Here is a 27500-nt window from a genome sequence, read left to right on the forward strand (position 1 = left end):
AAAACAAGGAGCTCCTCACAGTCGTTTCTCCCAAGCAAAATGAAACCCATGGAATCTAACTCGAGTTCTCGTATGGAGACTGCACATAGAGTCCGTACAGCCCCTTAAGGAAGTCATCAATATGCTGATCATTAAGAATTTTTTTCCGGTAGAATTTGAATTTTTCCACATTGTGAATACATTTGCTGTAATTTTCAAGAGTGTTAAATATAGGAATTCTTAATACAGACTGTGACATCATTTACTGGAGAGGACAGCTGATTTTCAGCACATCTTTATTTATAATTGAACGAGGTATATCTTTGTTAGATCAATACATTTGTCATGGTGGGCCTAAATGATGTTAGCAGTTTAGTACTAGTTATCAGCATAAAATCCGTAATTGTAATTGAATCCTCTTTCTTATTTCCTTGCAATTTTCTTTTTTAAACTCCCTTGGATATAGTTCTCTTGCTTGAGGGTACACTCAGGCACACTATTCTCTTATTTCTCTCTTTTTTTTTTTTTTTGAGTTTTTAGGTTATATAGGAAATATTTATTTTAATGTAACTGTTCTTGAAATATCTTTTTTAATTGTTCATTACTTCTCTTGTAGTTTATTTATTTCCTTATTTCCTATTTTCACTGGACTATTTTTCTGTTGGAGCCCTTGGGCCTGTTGATCCTCTTTTCCAATTAGGGTTGTAGCTTAGCTAATGATAATAATAATAATAATAATAATAATAATAATAATAATAATAATAATAATAATAATAGCAGAGTTCCAGATTCAATGAAATCATACTCCTATTAAATGACTCAGGTTTGTATAGTTATGAAATATGCAAACTACATTTCATATATTTTTTTATTTTGTATAATTTTTTATCCTCATTGAACCTTGGGTAACAATGTGTCAATTAAGATGGATTGCCACTGATAGGACCCTATATATATCAATCAGTTAATTAAAACAGTTGTGAATGAGGATGAACATTTGAAAAATTGGTTGTACATTTAAAAGAATGGTCTTCCATTAATTAGAACATTTAAGCACAGACCTTCTTTCAATTTATAATAAGGAATATGTTGATGTTGCCTTTTTATTCTTGCATAAGATCCTGAACTTATTATTGCTGCTGAAAGTTACTTGTTCAATAGACATGTTCCCCATTCCTTTAAACCTTTGAAATAAATCATTCTTATGTTTGTTACCTCGTAACTTAAATTTAGTTTTTTTCCTATCATTCTTATATCTCTCCCATCCATCTTATTGTCGTGATTTTTTTATTTATGTATAGGTGCACTATGGAAAAGTCTTTATGGCTTGTGAGAATTGCAAAAAAGTTTATTAGCGTTCTTGGAGGTTTTTCAGAAACTTGCAATACTTGTTGTTTTCCTAAACTGTATTAAACCTGTGGTGTTCCTGTAATGATGATGTACCTCCTGATACAAAAGGTACACCCCATTTTTTTTTCAGTGAAGCATGACATTACCTTCCATCTAATCTGGGCATTGATTTATTTTACATGATAATACTGAGTTTATGATAATGGTGAAAGACCTCCCTGGTTCCAGTGACAGGTCTCTGACCTTAATCTTTTAATCTTGTCCAGTTTTATAAATTTTTTTGCAGAGAGATGACATATTTTTTAAATATATATTTGTGACAAGAGCTTATAATGAAAATTTGGTTGAAGAGCTTAAAGATATCAGAGAGGGAAGAACGGATCCACCAAAAATCCTCTTGATGAACTCCTTTTTGTGGGATGTGACAAGGTAAGACCTCAGATTTATAAATTTTTCAATTGGAATTTGCTATGGGAGTAAATAATATTGATAAAATTACTAAAACATATTTGTGATGATATTTAAGGAATATTTATAAGTTATTTAGTCAATATGATGAAAAAAATAAGATACATTTTGAATTTGGCTAGGTTAAACAAAATAAAAGGATTTTAACATTACCAGTCAATCAAGATATCTTCAAGGTTTCAACCATAGCAAGTGATAGAGATAAGTCTAAACATGGTTATTTGCTTTTGATAATTACAAGTACTGTATATTAATCATTTATTTGAAATAAACCTGTTACTTATAATTGTACATAAATTTGTGGCCATTATATATCTTAGATGCTTCATTGAGGATTCTACAGAAAATCCTCAGGTGATTGGCAGCACTGTGGATGTGCCTGTCAGGTCTTCATAGCCCTAGCATTTTATGATCTCATTTTTCATGAGTCTACCGAGATGATAACAAGGGTTCTTTTTAGCTGGGTATTTTGTATAATCTTTTTGCTCTTAAGAGGTTATGTAGAAATGTTTGCTTCAACCTTTGTTTTTACCCCATTTCTGGCTTCCTGCCCTTTGTTTTTCATCTCTTCCATCAGGTTGTTCTACCTCCATCCCTGCCAATTACCACCCTATTTCAATAGCTTCAATATCATCATAGGTTTTGATTGTCTGATAGAAAAATATATGAAAACAAATGGTGAATTGGTTATTTTTCTATGTTTTTAGGTTTGCCTTTTTAAAATATGATCAAACTACCGTATATCCAGTAGCTGTTAATTCATTAGGTCTAGGTGCCCTTTGTCAATTCCCCTTCCCCACCATTTCCCCTGTGCAACTAACCACCGTTTGATGTTTTCCCGGCATTTATTTGTTTTCAAAATATTCACATACATTAGCAATGGAAATAGAGCCATAAGTTTAATCTAAACCCTCTTGGTTGATAATGAAAGGATGGTATTTTTTTTTTTTAGTTACCGAAGGAAAAAAGGTGGTCATCACTTTGTTTGCTAAAAAATGAAGATAATTACAGCTTCAACAAAAAACTATAACAAATAATAATGTACTTTCTGTGCAAACCTACTTTAACCCATTTTAAGTGATTACAGTAAATAAATCAAAATATGCAATTCTAACTCAGATTTGTGAACCTATCATTATAAGGAAATTCTGAAGTCAAAACTTGAAACACTTCTTGCTTGAGGAATTCAGGATAAGTGATTCTCATCCTGTAGTTGCAATTGATATGATGACTGTATGGGAGTTACTTCTGACCACTTACGGGATACATTTAGTGTACTACTATCAAGTATAAATTAACTAAAATTGGACCTACAAAATTTATGAGCAATTGTTGCCAAGCATACCTTGGTAACTTCCATTGGTGCATCCTTGTTTTGGGATTGTTTTGATGTATTACACAATTCATACAATTATTAATCATCATTTCAATATCCCTTTCTACACCTGTCCAGCATAAAACATTCAAGGCATTTGCCATTGGTCTGACTGTTTTTCTTGGTGATCGGTGTGTATTTCAGATAAAATTCTACTCGAGTAAACTTAAAATTACTACTCAGAGTACACTCAACTAATTCCAAATTACCATACAGTTAACAACTATCTTCATTGTCTCACAAGACCTTACCTTTGAACTCAGTTAACACTTTTGCAAGTAAGCTTATTTGGCCTTTCTTTATAAAAGAATATTCTTTGGTGTGATTGGTAAATCATATGTAGAAATCAAAAGAATACCGTCTTCATGTTTTACTAGGGCTTTGCCTACTGGTAATCTGGATAAAGCATCTTTCATCTTTGATCGTCTATACTGTAGGGTTTAATTGTAAGCTGCCAAAGCAATGACCAAGCCTTGCTGCTATCAATGTACTGCAGATAAACTTTGTCTTGATGCACTGTATCGGAGGTGATATTTATGATGGAAACTCACAAGTTACAACTCGGCTTTATTGGATATAGCGGGACACACAACTAACAATACACACCGACATCTAGCGGTAGCATTAGGAATCTTGTAGCTGTTGGCAGCGTTCTCAACAATATTAACATCATAAATATTAAATAATCATTAATAATATAACATCTTTTCTTCTTTTAAATTTACACTTATTTGGATGGGTTACCAGTTAGAATGCTACACTGAATTTACTTTGATAGGTTATTGGTTAGGATTACAATCAGCTCTAAAAGTTATTCACACTCAAAACATTGTACACTATGATGTATATGTGGTTGAACCTGTTCACAAATAAAATATTCATTCTTGGTACAAAATTCAACATGCCATTTGAGAAAATACACAACAGATTGCTACACTTCTTAATCATAGCATTTATATGACGTTAGGGAAATTCCGCAAAACATCAATACATTTCGTAGTCAGAATACTTAGAGGGTAATTTATTTCTGGTTGACCATGTCTGTCTGTTACTTACAACTTCGTTTTCCACTTTGACAGGAGTTTCAGTTTCATTACCACCAAGGTCAATAGTTACTGGTTCATTTACCTGGGGCATATGCACATCACTTGGGGTTTCTTTCAATTGAACTCTATTCCTTTTAAATAGCTTACCTTCGCTTTCAATTAGATATGACCTCTCATCTAATCGTTCCATAACATTTCCCTTTTCCCATTCCTTCTTGCCCAAAACATAAGGTTTAAGACGTACATTGTCTCCTTCATGCAAAATACTTGAATCTTTAGCATTTTTATCATAATAGAATTTACTCTTAGCATTTTTTAATCTTTTCTTTTCCTTAGCCAACTCTAAATTTACATTTTGATTTTCAAGTAAATTAGATAACATTTGTAATTTGGTACGTGTTCTCCTATCTAGGCTATACTGTGATGGGCTAGCATCTTTATCACTAGTAGGGTTATTCCTATGGTCCAAAATGGCTAGATAGGGATCTATATTACTTTCAATAGCTTTTCTAATTAAACGCTTAGATGTTTTCACTGCCGATTCAACCATCCCATTAGATTGGGCATATGTAGGCTACTTGTCCTATGCTCAAAATCATAGTCAGTTGCGAACTGTTCGAAATCCTTATTTACAAATTGGGGTCCATTATCACTAATCAATACACAAGGCAATCCATACCTAGCAAAATGAGATTTAAGTTTTCTAATCACTGTACTGGCTAATGTATTTTCTAGGTAGTCAATTTCCCAAAAATTGCTGAAGTAATCAACAGTTATAAGATAATTATGTTTTTCAATACTCATTAGATCAACTCCAACCTTTTGCCATGGTCGATCAGCAATTTCATGATTAATTAAGGTTTCCTTTTGTTGAGCACAAGGGAATTTATTACAAACTTCACATGATAAGATGTATTGCTTTATATCAGAGTTTATTCCTGGCCAATAGATACATTCTCTGGCTCTTTGTAGACAGCCCTCAATTCCTATATGTGCTGAATGGACGACCTGCATTATCTTATGTCTAAGGTTTAATGGAATGACTATTCTATTACTCTTGAAAATTAACCCGTCTTGAACTGAGTACTCATCCTTGGTATGACTATAGGCTTTGACTACATTAGGTATCTCCTCATTTCCTTCTGTCCAACCTTTCAAGATTAATGATTTCAAAATTTGCAAAGTCTCATCCTGGTCTGTTTCATATTTAATTTCATCAAGACGCTCTTTTCTTACTGGTAAATGTTCAAGCATGTTAACGTGCTCAAATTCACTTTCTTTATAATTGTCTAATGGCAAATAAGATGTCGAGAGTGCATCAGCCACATACATTTCCTTACCTTTTTTATGTATGATTTCAACATCGTATTGTAGAATGTTAAGCAACATTCCTTGCAGTTGCTTGGGAGCATTACACAAGGGTTTCAAAACAATACTGGCTATAGTTTTGTGGTCACACTCAACAATTACTTTACGACCATAGACATACTCATGAAATTTCCTAAGACTAAAAACAATTGCAAGTGTTTCCTTTTCAAATTGTGCGTACCTTTTCTCGGTTTCTGATAAAGCACGGCTAGCAAAAACAATTGGTTTGCCACACTGTAACAATACTGAACCTAGCCCATTTTGTGAAGCATCACACTGTATGACAAGGTCTAAGTTAGGGTCATAGAACTGCAGTATTGGGCCATTAGTGATTAGCCTTTTTGACTCTATGAAAGCTTTTTCTTGTTTTTCTGTCCAATTCCATTTGGTATTTTGGCGAGTTAATTTCCTTATTGGTTCTAACACCTCAGATAAATTAGGAAGGAATTTACTTAAGTAATTAATAATACCTGTAAACTCTTTAACACCAGTTACATCAGTGGTTTCATATTCAGGATAGGTTCCACCTTTTTAGGGTCCGCTATGAGACCTTTACTTGTGATTTTATGACCTAAGAAAGCAATTTCAGATTTTCTTAATACGGCCTTAGACTTATTAAGTTTTATACCTTTGGCCTGGCACCTTTCCAAAAATTTGATTAGCTTACTATCATGGTCTTTAACAGCTTCCTCATACGTTTCACCTACACCACAAATTAAAACATCGTCAGCAATACATACAACACCATCGAGATTATCAAGATTCAAAAGTAACTGTTTTTGGAAAATCTCACCACTAACATTTAAACCAAATGGCAGTCTGAGCCACCTGTATCGACCTAAAGGGGTTTGAAAGGTGGTTAAAACACTAGATTCTTCATCAAGAACACAATGCCAATACCCATTGGCCAAATCAAAAGATGAAAAAACCTTTGCCTTTGACAGTTGGGGTAGAATATCATCAATTACAGGGATAGGATGATGTTCCCTTTTCAACGCCTTGTTTAAAGCTTGTGAAGCAATACAAATTCTTAAATCCTTATTTTTCTTTTCAGCTACAACCATCCGACTCACCGAGTCAGTAGGTTGGTCAACTTTAGCTATTATCTTTTGTTTTTCCATTTCATGTATTTTCTTACATACTCTGTTTTTAAGGTTAATTGGAACTCTGCATTTAGGAATCACCACTGGTTCTGCTTTTGTGTCAATGGTTAGTCTAACCACATTTTGGAATGTACCCACATCAGTATCAAATACATTGTCATATTTATCAAGTACATCCTTAGTTGCAGAAATATTTTCATAATTCACTGTAATAAGTCCCATTTGCTCTGATGTTCTTTTACTTAATAATTGAGTGTATTTACAATCAACAACCAAAAATTCAAGGTTATATTTCTTCCTATTCTTGCAATTTCTAATTACTAACCTGCATTTTCCCTTAGGCCTAACTGTGTCTAAAGTCCACACTTCTAGGGTAGTGTCACAAGGCTTTAAATTGACATTGGGAATTAAATATTGAGGAATTACATTTACGCTAGCTCCACAATCTACTTGAAATTTGATTACTTTACCATTAACTTCAAAATCAGCTTCAATTAGCTTATCCCTTTTACTACACACTCTAAGCAAATATTCACATTCAGATTCATCTGAACTGTTCACATCAAAGTCATTGTCATTACCTGATACATAATTTATTTTCCTACTTTTGCATTTAACAGCATAATGGTTATAATTACCACATTTTATACATTTCTTACCATGAGCTGGACACTTTTCCTTACCCCATTCATGTTTTTCCCCACAAAATTTGCAAGGGCGCAACTTACTCGTAGGAACATTGGGTTTACTGGACTTAGGTCTACCTTCATTGTTTTTATGCCTAGGCCTACCATCATGGTCTGCGTTGTGTCTGCTATCAGTAGTCTTCTCCCTTCTAGACTTTTCTCTCACTTTAGCCACACTGCCATTGGTCTGGCGAGGAGTAGACTTGATGACGTCCATCTGCCTTTTGCTTGCTTGAAAGGCCACACACAAATCCAATGTCTTCTCAAGGGTAAGGTCTTCGACTTCAAATAATTTCTGACGAAGCTTGTCCTCAGTACATCCAAACACCACTTGGTCCCTCAGCTGCTTGTCTCGTTGGTTACCATAGTTGCAGTCCTTCACAAGAATCTTCAATCTAGTAACGTAGGTTTCCAATTTTTCGTTTGTATCCTGCATACATCTTCGAAACTTGTACCTTGCCACGAGTTCGTTCTTGCGCGGAGAGAAATAGACGTCAAATTTTGCCAAAACATCCTTCAACACATTGGCTGGATTAGGGTTACCGGTTGTTGGGACTGGAAATTCAAAAGAGTTTTATATCTGTAGAAGTTCTTCACCTCCAATGTTTAGAAGTAGGGCCACCTTAGTCTCTTCAGGTTTATTTTCCTTTTCAGAAGCAAGTAGATAAATCTCGAACTGTTGCTTAAAAGACCTCCATTCACATTCGTTGTCGGCCCCTAGGCTAACAGTGAATTTTGCTGGGGCTGCAATACCTTCCATCGATGAAGCCATGTTTGCCGGTCAGGGATGCTCAGTATTTTTAGGCTTAAAACACAATATCTAAAGGGCCTATACTGCACAATATTTGCTTGGCGAGTTCTAGGTGTCGTTTTTAATCCCGTCAGCTGCCACCATGTCTTGATGCACTGTATCGGAGGTGATATTTATGATGGAAACTCACAAGTTACAACTCAGCTTTATTGGATATAGCGGGACACACAACTAACAATACACACCGACATCTAGCGGTAGCATTAGGAATCATGTAGCTGTTGGCAGCGTTCTCAACAATATTAACATCAAAATTATTAAATAATCATTAACAATATAACAAACTTTATTTTCACCTTAAATTAAAGATTATGGTCTGTGACCAATGTAATCTTGTTATAGATGTACATATGGAATTTCTTCACTGACTACACTAATGGTAAACTTTTTTTTATTTATTTGTGAGTAATATTTTTCTGCTATGCTCAGTGCTTTAGGAGGAAATCCAAGTAGTTTCTCATGCTCTCATGCTGATCTGATATTGAATATGCTAGGACTACTCCAGATCCTATGTTTGATGCTTCACATGTCAATTTAACCTTTAAATCCCATTTATACTGCACTATGAATGTACTGTAGGTGATTTTTATTTCTGCTAATTCCTTCAAAAGATTTATATTTTCTCCAAGTCTATTTTGCATCCTTTTTGTAACAAATAATATAATGGGTATGCCATTATAGACTAGTTATAAATGAAACTCCCATAAAATATTACTAAACCTAAAAGTGATTGTAATTCCTCAACATTTCATAGTACCTCTGTTGATTGTACTGCTCTCTCCTTAATCTTGGGAATGCATTTACCATTTTTGATAAATCTTAAGTATTTCTTTGAATCAGCTTCTACAATACAATTGCCCTTATTAACTTTAATATGTTTCTTTAACACATTAACCACATATTGAGACACCAGTTTACCAAGCAGATATTTCACTTGATGTGTATGGGTGCATATGTGGCCCAAATAGCCCTTTTGAAAAACTTTCACAAACATGAGTTTTTCAAGTTTTTGTATACATTTCCCTTCATTATAACTGCAGATATATGGCAATGGTACCAGGTAATAAGTTGAAAGGGATAAGGTAATAAGTATATATGTTTTTGGGCTCAAGCCATGACGTGCTGATGGAAGGTTCCTTCAGTAGCTTCCTAAGGGTATATTTGACTACAGTAGATATTCCCAGAGAATTAAACTAAAGGTTTCACAGAATTCTAACTTCTGGCGTGAGTACCCATAAGGTTTCCCCATTTGGATATCGTATATCAACAGGGGACGTATGCATTGACATGCCACATGGCTATCTGCACCCCACATAGCGTTTACCCTCCGGGGGGGGTAGAGTGGCAATTATGGGAGGAGCCGTTCTAAAACTCTCCTCCTACGCTACTGTTATGGTACCTAGCGATGTAAACAAACGGCCGCCATGTTGGCCGACGTCACATCCGCCCGCGCCAACTCCATTCCACTCTAGTAGCGCATCCTAGGAAGATGTCTTTTCCCAGTTTTTGCCTAGTTTTTTCTTCATGTCGCATTCTTCGGCCTCGCCTTCTTCTGGAAAGTTGAGTACCATATTCTTGTATTGTTTAATTAAGCTCCAGCCGTAAAGTAACAATTAATTTTCCTTAAATCTTGTGTTTTGTGGCGGGGCTGTGCCTTCATCGGAGGCGTCATGTTGAGACGCTGTTGCTCGCTTCGCATTCTTTGTTTAGTTAGCCAGAGCAACGTTCCCAGTCCCTTAACTAATGATTAAATTAGTTAGTCTTTATTGCTAGGAATTAGTTATATTATGCTGTTAGCATTCACCTTTGGCGATCATGTTAGCCGAACCCTAAGCTATCCTGCTGGCCTAGCCCCTAGGCAAGATGCCTAAGTGTTCATGTTTTCTTTTTGCATGATATGATAGTGTTCCTATTGTTATGAGTGAAATGAAGATTCAGGCATTATACATACAAGATTCAGCGAGTGCATACATGCTTTTTTGCCTTCGGGGAAGTTTATAGGGGTCTTCCTAGCACCTAACCTATGCTATGGCTCTTATATGCCTCCTCAATCCCCCCCCCCCAGGTTACCTACCAAGTTAATCCCCTCCCTCTGAGGTAGCCTAGGCTACACCCTAGCCTCCCTATCCTTGATACTGTCGTTTAGGTTAGGCTAGGACCCTTCTGCCTCTTCTCCTGGCCATAGATGTGCGCTTTGAGTTAGGGACAGACCCTCAGAGTATCAGTCGTTCGCCTCCATCCCTCCTTTAGGGGAATGTACTCCCCTTCTGGTCCTTTGGAGAATGAAGGGGGAGGGCTTAGCCCTGCCCCCTAGTCCACACTTGGTTGGGTTACAACTCCTCCTCCCTGTGGCCTACGACTTGTCCTCCCCCTGCCTTCCCTGGCCTAGGAGACAGGTTCTCCTAGCCTAGGTTAGGCAGCCCATGGGGATTCTGCTTCATTATAGTTTAGAACAGGACACCAGTGCTGTACCTACTCTGGACTATCCCACGCTAGGCTGGAGAATGGACTCTTCCAGCCTAGAAAGGCTAACCCTGATCAGAATCCCCTTCCATGGGGTATGCAATAGGGGACTTCGGCCCCTCATGCACCCCCTTCCTCTTAGAACCCTCTCCCCCTCCCCACTCTATCCCTTTGTGTTGGCCTAACATCACACCCCTGTCCGCCGGCCTACATCCCGCCATGTGCCGGCGACCTGTAGGCCTGGCCCGGTCCCATCGTCGGCTGTCCGTTCTGCTGCACTTCCCTCTCATAGTCGACCTATGGGGTTGCCGGCGGAGGACCTCCCTCTCTTGAGTGTTCCTCGGCCCTCCCTTGGGCCGCCACCGGCAACCTAGCTGCCGGTGGCCCCCTTGCCGCCGGATGAAAGGCCCCACCCCTCCTTTCATTTGAACACTCCTTCCGGAGGCGGAAGGGTTTAGGTACCGAGTTACCCTTTCCCCCTTCCCCCTCCTATCTTTCTCTCTCTCTGTCAGTGCTGTTCCACTGCCGCCACCCCCTCTCCCGGCACCTGCCGGCAGTAACTCCGCTTTCCTACCTGTCTCACTGAATGCAGACAGTGTCGGTATATCCCCGCCTACTTGCTGCCGGGGAAGGGGGGGAGGTGGCCGGCTCGCCGGCGCCCATCCACTACCAGTACCATTGTCTTGTCAGTACCCTTGTTACTATACTATACCCTTTCTCCTTGCTACTTAGACTGCTGGCTCGAAAGGGCTCCTCCCTGATGGAGATCCGCCGGCGCCGGTCGGTCCCCCGGCATACCGCCAGGCTGCCGGCGACACTCGGGTACATTATAGTGGACAGTCACTCCTTACTCCTGCCGGCCAGGTGCCGGCAGGGATTATTGTACAGCTAGGGATAATAGCCAGTACTCTTATGGTATTGAGATACCCTAAACTGAAAACTATTGCATATAGTTGTACAGTAAATAATCTTCCAGCATATTCTGTGCATCCATGTGCAGTTCTTTGCCGGGACCTATCCTATAGAAGAAGGTTTAGCATACTCCTCCTTCTCAATTAACTGAATGAACTCGGTTTTTCCCTCCCATCGTTCATAATTCTCTGTAGGAAGACTAAGCTTGGCTCATCCCCCATGGGTGTTCCTCTTCCTCCCAGGGCATCTCAGCCCTCTGGAATTAGTTTCGCTGAGAGGTCACGGCAATGGACTGGACGGGATACATAAGTATGTCTTTTCCCTACCTTCCTTTCTAGCTTACTATCCTAAGCTCATACATGGAATCTTATATTATAAATAATTAAACTTAGTCCTAATCTAAGATTAAATCAAGTCACTTGTGTATTGACTTCATGTACTCATAGCCTCTTTCTTTTACAGGAGGAGCTTGTGAAGTGTGAGAGCGCCTTCTGCAGCGTTCGTCGCCCGGACTTTCATGGTCACCGGGCATGCCGATCCCACGCCGGCTGTTCCACCTTAAAAGGGGACCTCCGCTATTGGGACCCGCAGGTCTGCACAGTCTGCAAGAAACTGCTGGATGAGGCGTTCGACAACCCTCCGTGTACGGAGGTTAGGGACAAGGCCCGTGAGACCCTGCGCAAGTGGGTGCGTGGGTTTCAAAAGAACGCCACGGGGCCCTATCTCCCAAGCGAGAGGATGAGAGCCATACTCTTCCCCAAAGCATCCGCAGATGCCGTCATCCCCAAGGACGAGATCCCGTGCGTCCAACTAATGGTCGAGCCAGATGTTTCGACCGCCCTCCGACAGTGCCACATTGACGAGGTGGAGAGGATGTTGGATGTCTCCGAAGACACCGAGAGGACCCTCATGGAAGGGGGTCACGAGGAAGAAGAGGACCTTGTGGAGTTCCCGGATTCTGAAGGCGAGATTGCCCGTACACCCTCTGTGGCTTCCGTTGTGACCTCGGAGCCAATTCCTTCTACATCGACCACCCCAGTACCCACCCCATCAGGTTCCCAGGATACCCTCCAGGTCTTAATGGTATTCCTGTATGAAAAGCTCTGCCAGGGGCACGACAACATCAGGAAGGAGATACTGGGCTTGAAAAAGGTGCCCAAGGAGATCTCCGTCAAGGATCTCCCCGAGTGCTCGGTAACGAACCCCTGGTGGTATGCGAAATTTATGCCTATCACCACTGGACGGATCGTGATTAACGCTAAGCTAGGTGCCGTTCCCCTTGAAGAGGTGGAATTCTTCCCTAGCTTTGAGGCCTACCCGGACTGCTTCGTCCGTCTGAAGTCTGAGCCTTCCTCCAAGGAGGAGACCGAACCGAAGGAGGTAATCGTGCTAGAGCACTCCAAGGCCCAGGCTCTGTTGGCCAACAGCCTCAAGAACAGTGGCTACACCAAATCCAAGGTGCCAGCCCTAAGCAAAAAACACCCGTCATTTCTTGCTTCCCCCACCAGGGTCTTCCCTTTTGCTGAAAAGGCCTTGGCCATTGTGTTAAAGGCAGTGGAGGAGAACAAACCTTGCCCTACATTGGAGGAATGTAGGCCTCTCTCCCTCGCCCTACCCCCGGACAATAAGAGCTGGAAGGACACCCAGCTAACTTTCTCGATTGGGAAGCTGGAACCTGACGTCGCCGGACGTCAGTTCAACGAGGACCTTCCCAAGCTCATGGATTACCTCCTCTGTTGGGAATTGGTCACAAAAGAGAGACTGGCTGCCTCTCTGTCTCATCAGGTGGTCCTTGAGATAATGTCCTCCGATACTCGGGTCCCTACCGTCTACATGGTCCTCACGAAAACCCACCTCCCCACCTTGTTGAAGGACCTATATAGTTTCATCAAGGCTCGGAGGGATTTAGAGAGTTCGTGTTTGCGGGCGCAACAATTAGACACGAATCTCGGAAACTGATCTCCTCGAACATCTGGGGCAAGTATCTCTTTCCCGTGGAGCTGGTGAAAGAGATTGTGGACAGAGCCTCCACTGAGAATAGGAACCTTCTCAATAAGTGGGGCTTGTCGCGCAAAAGGAAGTCTTCTCAGGATGAGGGCCCCCAGCCTAAGAAGAAACCTAACAAGTCACGCCCCCAACAGCGTCAAGCTAAATGCCAGTTTCCGGCTCCCGCTACTCCTCAATTAGTGGCTCAGCCACAACAGACTTTTCAGTTGGTCCCTCAGCCAGTGGTGTCCCAATCACCAGTTTTCACCCCCAGCCTACGAAAGGCAGACCACTACCTTTCGCCCCAAGGGTAGAGGCTGCAGCAGAGACTCCTCTCGACGCCCTTCCAGAGGGAGAGGAGGAAGAGGAGCAGGCAGCCGAGGTGGTAAGCCCTCTGGAAACCAGAAACAATGAGTGCTCCCGGTGGGAGGAAGACTCCGCCATTTTCAGGATCGCTCGACCATCGATCCTTGGGCCCACAGCATCGTCAAGAAAGGACTGGGCTGGAGCTGGATATCACTTCCACCAGTCTCTCATCATTTCTTCCAACGATCAACCCCCATTCTGGAAGAATATGTTCGAGAACTCTTGGACAAGAAGGTGATAAAGAGAGTAAAGTCCATCAGGTTCCAGAGAAGGCTATTCTGCGTTCCCAAGAAGGACTCAAACAAACTCAAGAGTCATTCTGGACCTATCCCCTCTCAATAAGTTCATTGTGAACAACAAGTTCAAGATGCTGACCCTTCAACGTATAAGGGGCCTACTGCCTCACAAGGCTTACACGGTCTCCATAGACCTGGCGGATGCCTACTGGCACGTTCCAATGAATCATCAAGCTTCCTCCTACCTAGGATTCAGGCTTCAAAGAAGACAATACGCCTTCAGGGCCATGCCCTTCGGCCTCAACGTGGCCCCAAGAATCTTCACGAAGCTCGCAGACACGATCGTCCAACAGCTACGTCTTCAAGACGTCAAGGTGATGGCCTACCTGGATGATTGGCTGATCTGGGCGACATCGCCAGAAGAATGCTTGCGTGCCTGCAAAAAGGTGACCCTGTTCCTGGAACATCTGGGTTTCAAAATCAACACCAAAAAGTCTCGACTGTCTCCAGCTCAGAAGTTTCAGTGGATGGGAATCCACTGGGATCTTCAGTCACACCGTCTTTCCCTCCCTCTGAAGAAAAGGAAGGAAATAGCGAGATCTGTCAAGAGACTTCTAAAATCCAAATAGATCTCAAGACGACATCAGGAACGAGTACTCGGCTCCCTACAGTTCGCCTCAGTGACAGACCCAGTGCTAAAAGCACAGCTAAAGGATGCATCGGGAGTCTGGAGACGAAACGCATCCATCGCTCGAAGAGATCTCAAGAGACCCCTACCAACCAGGCTTCGTTCACTCCTAAAACCCTGGTCGGAGACAAAGAACCTAAGAAGATCTGTTCCTCTCCAACCACCGCCTCCGTCGATCACCATCCACACGGATGCCTCACTGGAAGGGTGGGGGGGGTCACTCCCACCAACGTCAGGTGCAAGGAACAGGGTCTCCCCTGTTAAAGAAGTTCCACATCAACATCTTGGAGGCCATGGCGGTTCTTCTCACCTTGAAGAAACTGTCCCCTCGTCCCTCGATCCACATCCGCCTCACCCTGGACAGCGCCATGGTGGTCAGATGTCTCAACCGTCGGGGCTCACAATCGCCCCATCTCAACCATGTGGTATTACCCATCTTCCGCCTTGCGGACAGGAAGAAATGGCACCTCTCGGCAGTTCACTTACAAGGATTCCGCAACATGACGGCGGACGCTCTATCACGGACAAGCCCGATAGAGTCGGAATGGTCCCTAGACGCAAGATCATTCTCCTTCATCTCCCGTCAGGTCCTGGAACTGCAAATCGACCTCTTCGCGACGAGCGACAACAACCAACTTCCTCATTATGTGACCCCATACGAGGACCCCAAGGCGGAAGCGGTGGACGCCATGTCCCTGGACTGGAACAGGTGGACCAAGATTTACCTGTTCCCTCCAACCAACCTTTTGCTGAAAGTCCTCACCAAATTGAGAACCTTCAAGGGAACGGCAGCTCTGGTGGCTCCCAAATGGCCGTGGAGCAATTGGTTCCCTCTCATCCTGGAACTGAAGCCCGAGCTAATCCCCCTGCCGGACCCAGTTCTACCCCAGCAGGTCCAGAAGTCGACTGTTTTCGCTTCATTAAGGAAAACCCGAGACCTTCATCTCATAATTTTCTCTCACTAGCCGTGAAGAAAAGATTTGGAATATTGAAGAAGTTCTTAGACTTCCTAGAGGAATACAAAACAAAGTCTACCAGAAGGCAATACGAGTCTTCCTGGAAGAAGTGGGTGTCCTTTATCAAGGCGAAGAATCCTTCGGAAATCTCTACGGATTTTTGTATGTCCTTCATTCACCTTCATGGACAAGGCCTAGCAGCCAACACGATTTCCACTTGTAATTCGACCTTGACAAGACCATTACTCAATGCCTTCCAGGTTGATCTGTCCAACGAAATCTTTAACAAAATTCCGATAGCATGTGCTAGATTCCATCCCGCACCCCCACCGAGACCTATCTCCTGGTCTCTCGATAAGGTGCTTCAATTTGCCTGTAGCCTGGACAATGATTCTTGCCCTCTGAAAGACCTGACCCAAAAAGTGATTTTCCTTTTCGCTCTCGCTTCGGGAGCGCAGGTCAGTGAGATAGTGGCCTTATCTAGAGAGGAGGGCCAGATACAGTTCGCCGACACAGGGGAACTTACCCTCTTCCCTAACCCAACGTTTCTGGCAAAGAATGAGCTCCCAACGAAGAGGAGAATCTGCTCTCTGAAGGAAGATGTCTCTCTATGCCCAGTAGAGAGCCTTAAGGTCTATCTTTGTAGAACTTCATACTTTGGCGGAGAACAACTCTTTAACCCTGGATAGGTACGCTCCTCGGACACCCCTTTAAGGGTATACTCGGACGCGAACGACCCCGACGCCAAAAAAAATTCTTGAAAAATCAGTTTTTGCAGTAACCTCCTTTTTTCTTTTGCCAAAAAAAACTTCAATGAATGCTTAAAACAACAGTAAAAATAAATACTACTCATCTGCAGAAAAACTATTTATTATAAATATTTTAAAAAATTAAGTAGAAAAAAAAGACCTGACATAAAAATTCATAAAAAAAAAAGTTTATACATATATACACAAATCCTTTTAGGAATTGATTCTTGAATGTTTAGGACACATCGTGATGTATTTTGGATTAAGTCAGACCCATAGAGGTGAAGATCTGAAATGAGAAAAAAAGGGTAACTTTTTTTGGCCAAAAAAATTTGTCCAAATTTCATGAATTTTTTTGGGTACCCAAATGAAATAGGAAGTGGCTAATTTTTTTAGGAAATAAACATATGTTATTCTAAAATAGAAATATGTAAAAAAATCTTCATTATTTTGTAAATTACATTTATATCAGGGGCCATATCTAAAGGTAATTTTTTGAGTACTTAGAAATTTCGTAAAAAAATACATATATTTAATATATAATATGATATTTATGCAGGTAAAAATATACCAAAATATCACAAATTCTATAGGGAACAAGAATATATATAGATAGGGCAGCTTACGCTTCGGATATGTCCACAAAATGGCCGCCAACCACACTGACTCAGACTCCCTAATCTGCCACTTGAAATGTAGGAAGGGTATGTCAATTTCAAGGTGTTATTTACTAATCTAATTATTATTGGATATGCATAAAAATTGTATGGTGGGTTGCTGGATAATTGTCGATTATTTTACGACTATAAAATTAAAATTCTGACCCAAAAAAAATTTTTTGAAGAGAAATAAAATCGAAAAAAAAAAAATGTAAAACAATATAATATTTTAGCTAAAAAAATTTGATGATATTCAATCAAAAAAAAAGTAAACAAAATTTTCCGACAAATAAACATCTAGAGGAATCATTACTCTGTGATAGTTCCTTAGTACGTAGTAATTTTGAAAGAATTGGGAAAACGAAAAAATGGCAATCACCGGAAAATCGAACACATACCTATATATACGCCATATCTGGCTAAAAAAAAGATAGGCATGGGTAGTCATATCTAGAAACACTTTCCAACACTATAAAAGTATAAGTTTTGCGACACTGCTTGCCAATTCCTTACGGTAACATGACTAAGCAAAAAAATGCAAAACAAATAAAAAGGGGCACTCGCGGAAAAATGGCTAACATTCTAATATACGGCATTTCAGAAAAAAAAATTCAGCCACGTGCTAGGCAAACCATCAAGGCACATTTTCCGACAAATAAACATCCAAATGAATAATTACTCTGTGATAGTTCCTTAGTACGTAGTAATTTTGAAAGAAATGGGAAAAAACGAAAAAATGGCAATCACAGGAAAATCGAACACATACCTATATATACGCCATATCTGGCTAAAAAAAGAAGATAGGCATGGGTAGCCAGATCATCTAGAAACACTTTCCAACACTATAAAATTATAAGTTTTGCGACACTACTTGCCAATTCCTTACGGTAACATGACTAAGCAAAAAAATGCAAAACAAATAAAAAGGGGCAATCGTGGAAAAATGGCCATTCTAATATACGGCATTTCAGAAAAAAAAAAATTTCAGCCACGTGCTAGGCAAACCATCAAGGCACATTTTCCGACAAATAAACATATAAATGAAATATTACTCTGTGATAGTTCCTTAGTACGTAGTAATTTTGAAAGAAATGGGAAAAACAAAAAAATGGCAATCACAGGAAAATCGAACACATACTTATATATACGCCATATCTGGCTAAAAAAAAAATAGGCATGGGTAGCCAGATCATCTAGAAACACTTTCCAACACTATAAAAATATAAGTTTTGCGACACTACTTGCCAATTCCTTACGGTAACATGACTAAGCAAAAAAATGCAAAACAAATAAAAAGGGGCACTCGCGGAAAAATGCCCAGCATTCTAATATACGGCATCTCAGATAAAAAAAAAAGACATGCACGTGTTAGCCCAACCATCAAGGCACACTTTCTAACACAAACATGAAAAAAAAAATCAATAATATACGGCAATTCCTTACTACGTAGTAAATTTTTACAAATATTGAAAAAAAACAGAAATTGGCAACCGCAGTTAAATACCCAATATACCAATAACTACGTCGTATCTGACAAAAACAAAATCACGCATGGGTAGCCAGATCATCTAGACACACTTTCCAACACTAAAAAAGCAAAAGTTTTACGATACTATTTCGCAATATCTTACGGAAAAATGACTTGGCAAAAAAATGAAAAAAAATGAAAAAGGGACACTCGCGGTAAAATGCCCGACATTCTAATATACGGCATCTCAGATAAAAATAAAGACATGCACGTGTTAGCCCAACCATCAAGGCACACTTTCTAACACATAAACATGAAAAAAAAATGAATAATATACGGCAATTCCTTACTACGTAGTAATTTTTACAAATATTGAAAAAAAACAGAAATTGGTAACCGCAGTTAAATACCCAATATACCAATAACTACGTCGTATCTGACAAAAACAAAGTCATGCATGGGTAGCCAGGTCATCTAGACACACTTTCCAACACTAAACAAGCAAAAGTTTTACGACCCTATTTGGCAATATCTTACGGAAAAATGACTTGGCAAAAAAATGAAAAAAAATGAAAAAGGGGCTCTCGCGGTAAAATGGTCCTCGTGGTGATGAACGACATTTTAACTAAAAAAAAAATCATGCACATGGTAGCCAAACAATCCACCAAGACTTTCCACAACTGATAACCTATACAAGTTGCACCATTCTACGACAATTTCATAATACGTAATAACTTTGATAATTAGGCAAACTACCTTAGAAGGGTAAACTCGGTCGCGAACGACCCCGACGCGTCTCAGAAATCGGGGAAGGAGTACAGCTACAGCAATGCACATCTGGACACTACTAGAGCGTGTAGGGGAGACACCTCCTGCAGGTCGATCACCCACAAAATCAGTCACGGGGGTGAGTCACGTGAGAAAAACCTGTTTTTTTTTGACGCTCGGGGTCGCAAACGACCCATCGTACCTATCCAGGGTTAAAGGCGAAACGTCTGGAAGTGATTTGTCACTCAAACAATTACGGGCGAAGATCACCTATTTTATTCGCAGAGTGGATCCTGACAGTACACCCGCTGGTCATGATCCTAGGAAAGTCGCCTCTTCCCTTAATATTTTCCAGAGCATGGACTTCGAGAGCCTCCGCTCCTTCACAGGCCGGAAATCTTTGAAAGTGTTCTTTAAACACTATGCGAAGCAGGTGCAAGAACTCAAAGGGTTTGTAGTAGCCGCAGGTAGTGTACTAAAACCTGCTGCTTAACACTGCGAAGGACAGTGAGTTATTCGGGACTCTTAACTCAACAGGTGCCTGTGTTGACCCTTGTGCGATATATAGTGTTTCCTCCTTATGGTGAAGTGATAGACTGTTACACGTGTGCCACATGTTTATCGGACATGAAGTGTATTTCAGATGTCAAAGACTTTCCAGTTCCACCGGAACTTATGTGTGCTGTGGCAAGATTTTCTTTTCAGATTTCACACCTTCGTCTTTGACAATCTCCAGCCTATGTCTGTATCCAAATAATTTTATGTTAAATAAGTTGTCATCTTATTTTATTTTTATTGCGAAATTCTCCTAAATAAATTGATATTTCGCTATCAAATGCATCTCATTTCACCCTACTATATCCAAATATACTACTGTTTTAGTGTTTTAATTATCCTAATTTTATCAGCATTATAATTCATCTCATTATACTGCTCCTGGTGGAGATTCTCACCTAAGAAATGTGATATTTTTGTTCCCACAAAAAGTACTTATCTCTCAGGACATGTCTAGGAGACCGACAAGTCCCTCGTCCAAGGCTGAGTCCTCTCCCACAGGTGACTTCAAGATCTTTGTATGTCCAATTAGGACTTCCCTGCCAGGGGGGCAGGAAGCCATGTCATAGCTTATGCCATTGGGAGTGACATGTAACGGAGATGTCACGGTCTCTATGGTCATCAGTCCAAAGGAATATTGTTTGGAAGTCAAAGGCACTATTAATTGGGGAAAACACCTACGATACACTAATTCTCTGGTACACTTCCATCAGCACGTCATGGCTTGAGCCCAAAAAACGGATTTTGAGCGAAGCGAAAAATCTATTTTTGGGTGAGATAGCCATGACGTCCTGATTGACCTGCCCAAAACACTCTATTCTGACCTGTCAAGCCCCTCCCTTTCTTATTGTATCTTGGAGGCTGGCGGATACGCCGGGTGGAATGGAGTTGGCGCGGGCGGATTTTACGTCGGCCAGTATGGCGGCCGTTTGTTTGCATCGCTAGGATTTTCAGTACGAATACGGGCTGCGAAAATGGGGGTAAAAGTCATGCAAGATGGCACCAACGACAACAGATCTAACTTCATCCCCATCACAGCGAAGCAGAAGTCGTCTTCGATTCGAAGGACAGCAATAACGTAACGTAATGTAACATCGCTAGGTACCATAACAGTAGCGTAGGAGGAGAGTTTAAGAACGGCTCCTCCCATAATTGCCACTCTACCCCCTCGGAGCGTAAACACTATGTGGGGTGCAGATAGCCATGTGGCGTGTCAATGCATACGTCCCCTTTTGATATACAATATCCAAAAGGGAAACCTTATGGGTACTCACGCCAGAAGTTGGAATTCTGTGAAACCTTTAGTTTAATTCTCTGGGAATATCTACTGTAGTCAAATATACCCTTAAGAAGCTACTGAAGGAACCATCCATCAGGACGTCATGGCTATCTCACCCAAAAATAGATTTTTCGCTTCGCTCAAAATCCGTTAAATAGGAAAATACAGGCATCCAGAATATATAAAAAATTTATTTAAATTTACCTCTCAAATATAAACAATCTATTATGTAACAGTAATCAACTGTAGATGAAAATGTCTCTCATACCAAGTAATGTTGAACAATTGAATAAAAATTGTTAATAAATGGAAATTTTGTTTTCATAACAATTAAAAATAATATACCGGGCAGGTGTTTCACTGATGCGTATGGGTACGTCTCTGGGCTGAATACTTCATTCCTTAAACTTTTACAAACTTCTTCGTAATAGTTTATAGAATGAGGTATTTGGGTCATAATTGTACCAAGATTTTTATCTAAACGTAAATAAAAACACTGCTTTCATAACAGAAGAAAAATAATGCAAAAGATCACTACTTATTACTTAGAATATTACATTAGCCTGATGTTTGATTTCTGTTGAAAAGGAAAAAAATAGTAATAGTTTTCTTATGCATAGCTGATCAAAATGTAAGATATTTTATCAATTCTAAACCATATACAAGATGCATCATAAAAACTACACGAAATAGCAGAGCATGTATATGTCAGTAGTTCATACCAAACTAGGTACATATATGAGCCAATCAATGCATGGTACATTGGTGTACCAATATGCAATAGATGAGAGAAATATTAGTGTTCTGCGATTCAGTATCAATGTGTACCATGGGGTTTTACGTTCTACACTACAGGACACCCTCTTACAATATTACATTACAGAAGTCCAAGAGGCACTGGTGAGATGGTTGAGTGTAGGTACTGCTTGGCAGGGAAGATAGCCGAGTTGTCAAACGCGGTTAACATGTTAATATCTTCAGAACTACCTTTAATCTTTCTTTATGTTTTCATATCTTTACCTGAGACTGAAATATTATCTCTGAATATGAGTACTCTTGGCATACCTGCAAAACATTTATGCTTAGTTTGTTGCCAGAATGATGGCCTGCTAGCTACTCAATATGGCAATCACTTAGGATAATACACATGTAAAGATGCATTTAAAATGCCTAATTATTTTTAATATCTATCCGTAGGGAGATGTAATGTCTGTCTACAATCCAGTTTTGAAAATATGGTACATCCTGGTATAGTTGCAAACAGGACTATCTCCTGAATTTAGTTCTGCAGGTTGCTGAATCCCTTAATAGATCTAGCTAGAATTAGTACATTGTGCAAGTCATGCGTATGAAGTTGAACCTTAACAATAATTGATGCAAGCTAGCAGGCTCTATGCTGCTGGAGCTGGTTAGTCAGGACGTGTGCTGAATTCTTATTGGTACTTGTGGGCGTAGTGGGTATCCAATCTGCGATGGAGCTGTTCTCCCATTGGCTAAGGCACTTCCCTGGAAGGGGTCTGTCTTAGCCAGGCTGCTGCTTCGCTCATGGTTGTCGAGGCTGGAAAAATTCGGGACCTGGGCAAGCCCAGGCAAGTCATTGGGTGTGGCACGCTGATTGACTGGGCACCGCCTGAGCATAGTTCGGAGTCAGACAAGGTGTTTTGCTGCACAGATTCTGAATTCTCATGTCACGATCTTTATTAAGGCTGTTGTGTTGTGCATTATTCCTATGGCAGAAAGAGGAGGAGCATCTGTTGGGTAGTGTTAAGACTTGGTTTTTCCTGCTGGAGAAGTAGGGCCTCCACAATGTTCAGTTTTCTGCTGTCTGGGGCACTATCAATGATCTTCGTATTGTTGATTATTTCATAGTACTGGATGTTCTTCTTGTGCATGTGGAGATACAGACATTCCTCAACCAACAAACACAACAGGGATCAAGAAATCGTTCGTAGCTCAAATTGTTTGTAAATCATTACTGTACAATTACCCCTAGGGTTAAATATCCCATATGGTATGCATAGCCTAACTCAGATGCCTACAATTTTCAGAAGTCATCAAATAGTCCCCTTTCATATAAAATCAATATCAGGTCTTTACAAATGGTTGACTTACTTTATTACCTTGCATTACTATATATAATACTATAAAGTACGTTGTTATAAAAAAAGAAACACAAGTGGCCGTACGAACACGCTACGTTTGTGTAAATTTTAGTGTGGTGTTTACATTGTAAGTAAATGTACAGAAGGTTATATTATAGTTTTGTTACCCAATTTCATGCTAAAAACTTATTGTATGAAACTACTTCATGAATGCTTTTGGTAGAGTTAAATAAAATGCTGATGGTAAAGCACTGGATTATTTTAATTGTTGTTGTTTGGACTAAAGGAGTAGGGTGTCGGTCGCCTTTTTTATTGCTTTGGTTCGTCACGACCAACATAATCAGATTACCTTCTGCTGGGTAATGAAATAGAAAGTGTGGGCCAAGAGGAAGATCTCGATATTATTTTCAGCAAGTATTTTAACTTCACCAAACACAGCATAAAAGCTGAAAAGAGGGCACAAAAACTAATAGGTTACATAGAGACAGTTCAAATATAGAAACAAAGACACTACACTACAGCTGTACACATCACTAGTAAGACCCCATCTAGAATACAGAATCCAATTTTAGACTCCTAGTATTCAGAAGGATATAGATACACTGAAAGCTAGGACCACCAAACTAGTTCCAACACTAAGGCAATTTTGACATTGGCAAAGGATGGAGCACTTGAACTTATTTGATCTACATACTCGACGACTAAGGGATCAGTTAGTAAAGGCATTCAAAATTCTTAAAAGAATAAAAAATGTAGATTACAACAATCTATTCACGCTTAGCACAGATCAGTTCAGAGGTAACGGATACAAACTGGAAATGAAAAGATACATTGTGGCAAATTCTTTATATACAAAATAGAGAATTCTTGGAATAGACTTACAGCTGCTGTAGTAAAGAGTAACATGGTAAACGAGTTCAGGAATAAGTTACACAAAATCATAAGAACTCTTAAAAAGGTTAAAACTAAATCGCTCCACCAAAGAGTGAATGTATTCTCTGCGAGCGTACTAAAAAGTCTTTGAGACTTCTAAAATCCTTGTAACACTCTCTCTCTCTCTCTCTCTCTCTCTCTCTCTCTCTCTCTCTCTCTCTCTCTCTAATGCACTGCTTGGTAAAGTATAAATCACACAGTAAATAAATTTAAGTATATTAAATGGTTTACTTTATTGTACATATCATGAAACGATTATATATCATCTGAGGTATCTCTCTCTCTCTCTCTCTCTCTCTCTCTCTCTCTCTCTCTCTCTCTCTCTCTCTCTCTCTCTCTAATGCACTGCTTGGTAAAGTATAAATCACACAGTAAATAAATTTAAGTATATTAAATGGTTTACTTTATTGTACATATCATGAAACGATTATATATCAACTGAGGCATCTCTCTCTCTCTCTCTCTCTCTCTCTCTCTCTCTCTCTCTCTCTCTCTCTCTCTCTCTTCCAGATGCTGAAGCCTTGACGAGGATGGGGGCTTAGGGATTAGCTGCTGGGCTCTAATGAACAGTGGGAATTGCTTTCCCACTGAACCTCAGTGCCCAATTGCTAATCCAATTAAATCAGTCAGCACTTTCTCTTTTCCTTTTGGTTATTTCTTTTAGTCTCCCATCTCTTCCTTTTGGGCTTGAACTTGTTGACGACTTTGGCTGCTGCTTTGGATTTGGCACAGTGTGGGATGGATGGCATTCCATCTTAACCTGTACCAATTTAAACACCATTATCCTCTGGCAGACTCAATTGGGTGCAGACCAAGTCTGTTAAGAGTCGAGCTCCAGTGATCCGGTTTTAAGTCACCCATATTTACGGGTAATGGGTGATGCCAGGCATTTGAGTCGCTGGTGAGTAGGGCTAACTACCCCCACTGACCAGTGTATACGCCCACCTAAGGAGAGGCAGCCCCTCTCTAATAGAGGACTGGTCCCCACTGAAGCCTCTTCTCGTGTTGGGCCTCATGGGATAGGAGGACTGACATCCTCCGATAATAGGTGGATAACCTGGCTTGCTTTTTCCATAAAAACCAACCCCTCTGTTGACGACCTGAAAAATACAAACATGGACTTTGGTACAGGCAGCTCCAACTTTATTCACGTTTTATAGAGAATTATCATAAGAAATCACTAGAAAAGAAGAGAGAAAGAGTGAGAATGATGGCAGTACAGAAAAATATAGGAAAGTGGAAGTATTACCTGGTCACTATGGAGTGGTGAATTATGAAGAAAAAAAATTATTTTGGAATTTGAAAATGGAAGACATGAGCGTGTAAATGTTTTCAAAGGTAACAGGGAAATAGTAACTATATGTGGAGGGCAGCTAAAAATTCTTTCCCAAGGAAATGGCAGTCTTTTGATAGAGACACTATCCCCAGTACAAGGTTAAAAATTAAAAACACTTACAACATTGAATGGTCCTAGTGTCAAATGCATTTTGCACCCCACTTTCAACCAGAGTAGGTGTGTGATATATGCTCCAGAATTGCTGGACATGGAGAAAAGAGTAATTGAGGATGAACTGAGAAGTCAAGGAGTAGTAATAGCAGTCAGAATGAGAAAGAGAGTTGGAGATCAACGCATTCCTCTTGCTACTTTGATTGTAACATTTGATCAATGCAGATTACCAAATGTTATTAAAGCTGGTTGGCTATCTTTGAAGGTGAAACCTTATATCCCTTCACTATTGCGATGTTATCATTACCAAATGTATGGCCATTTAAGCCAGAAATGCCAGAAAAAAACTAAATAATAAGCCAGCTGTTTGTGCCAACTGTGGAAAAATAGTCATGGAGTATGCACAGAAAATCCAAATTGCATACATTGTGGGGAAGCGCACCAAGCTACCTCTAAAAGCTGTATTAAGTTTATATTTGAAAAAGAAATTCAAGCCATTAGGACCATGGAAAGGGTTACTTTTAAAGAGGCTCGTAAAAGAGATCTTGAAAAGCAAATACAGTGAACCCTCGTTTATCGCGGTAGATAGGTTCCAGACCCGGCCGCGATAGGTGAAAATCCGCGAAGTAGTGACATCATATTTACCTATTTATTTAACATGTATATTCGGACTTTTAAAACCTTCCCTTGTACGTAGTACTGTTAAAAAACCACCCTTTAATGTACAGAACACGTAATGCATGTACTACAGCACCCTAAACTAAAACAGGCACAAATATTAAAGGCGATTTTATGTCATGCGTTTCCTAAACACCTAAAAAGCACGATAAAAAATGGCAACCAATGTTTTGTTTACGTTCATCTCTGATCATAATGAAGAAACAAACTCATTTAGTGTACACATATATGTATAGGTTAGTTTTTGCATCGATTATATTGATTATACAGTATGTTGATTTTGTTATTACCAATGTTTTACTTAATTTTTCTTAGGACTTCCAAATGAAATGTTTTTTTTTTATGACGCCGCATGAAACGACGGCGTCATAAAGTACTGTACGCTCAGTAAACAACCACGCTCAGAACAAAGAAGGCATTTAACGCGCATGATGAAAGTGATAAATAATGATATTTACAGTAAAGCATTTACAAAATATGTTATTAGTACAAATATAATTTACCGTATCTATATAAAATCATACAGTACATACTGTACGTAGCAAAGCAGGAAAACAATTTACGAGAGAGAGAGAGAGAGAGAGAGAGAGAGAGAGAGAGAGAGAGAGAGAGAGAGAGAGAGAGATTGTTTTACGTACGTACAAATGTAAATTTTAAACAAAAAAAAATATGATAGGCTACAACATGTAGACTTTTAAAACCTTCCCTTTAACTTAATGCATACAGTACTAAACTATAAAACAGGCACAAATATTAGAATGTGAGAATATTAAAGTAACAAATAAAGATTGTTACTGTACTCACCACGAAAGAAGTTCAAGAAAAACTTGAATGATGATGGCGATGAATTTGCTGCACAGTAGAAATGATGATGATGAAGCTGATGATGTGTTCTACTGTGCAGCCAGGTAGTATTTTATGTCTCTTCAGACGGAGGTGTCTTTTCCTGGGACACCTCTTCAACTTCTTCCTGGGAAACTTCTTCAATTTCTTCCGAAGGCGTAGTAGCAGGAGGAACTGGCTCTTTTCTGCGAGGCTGGAAGAACATTGTGATCGGAAGTTGTTGCCG

Source organism: Palaemon carinicauda, chromosome 33, assembly GCF_036898095.1.
Source record: "Palaemon carinicauda isolate YSFRI2023 chromosome 33, ASM3689809v2, whole genome shotgun sequence".
In the NCBI taxonomy this organism is placed as follows: Eukaryota; Metazoa; Arthropoda; class Malacostraca; order Decapoda; family Palaemonidae; genus Palaemon; species Palaemon carinicauda.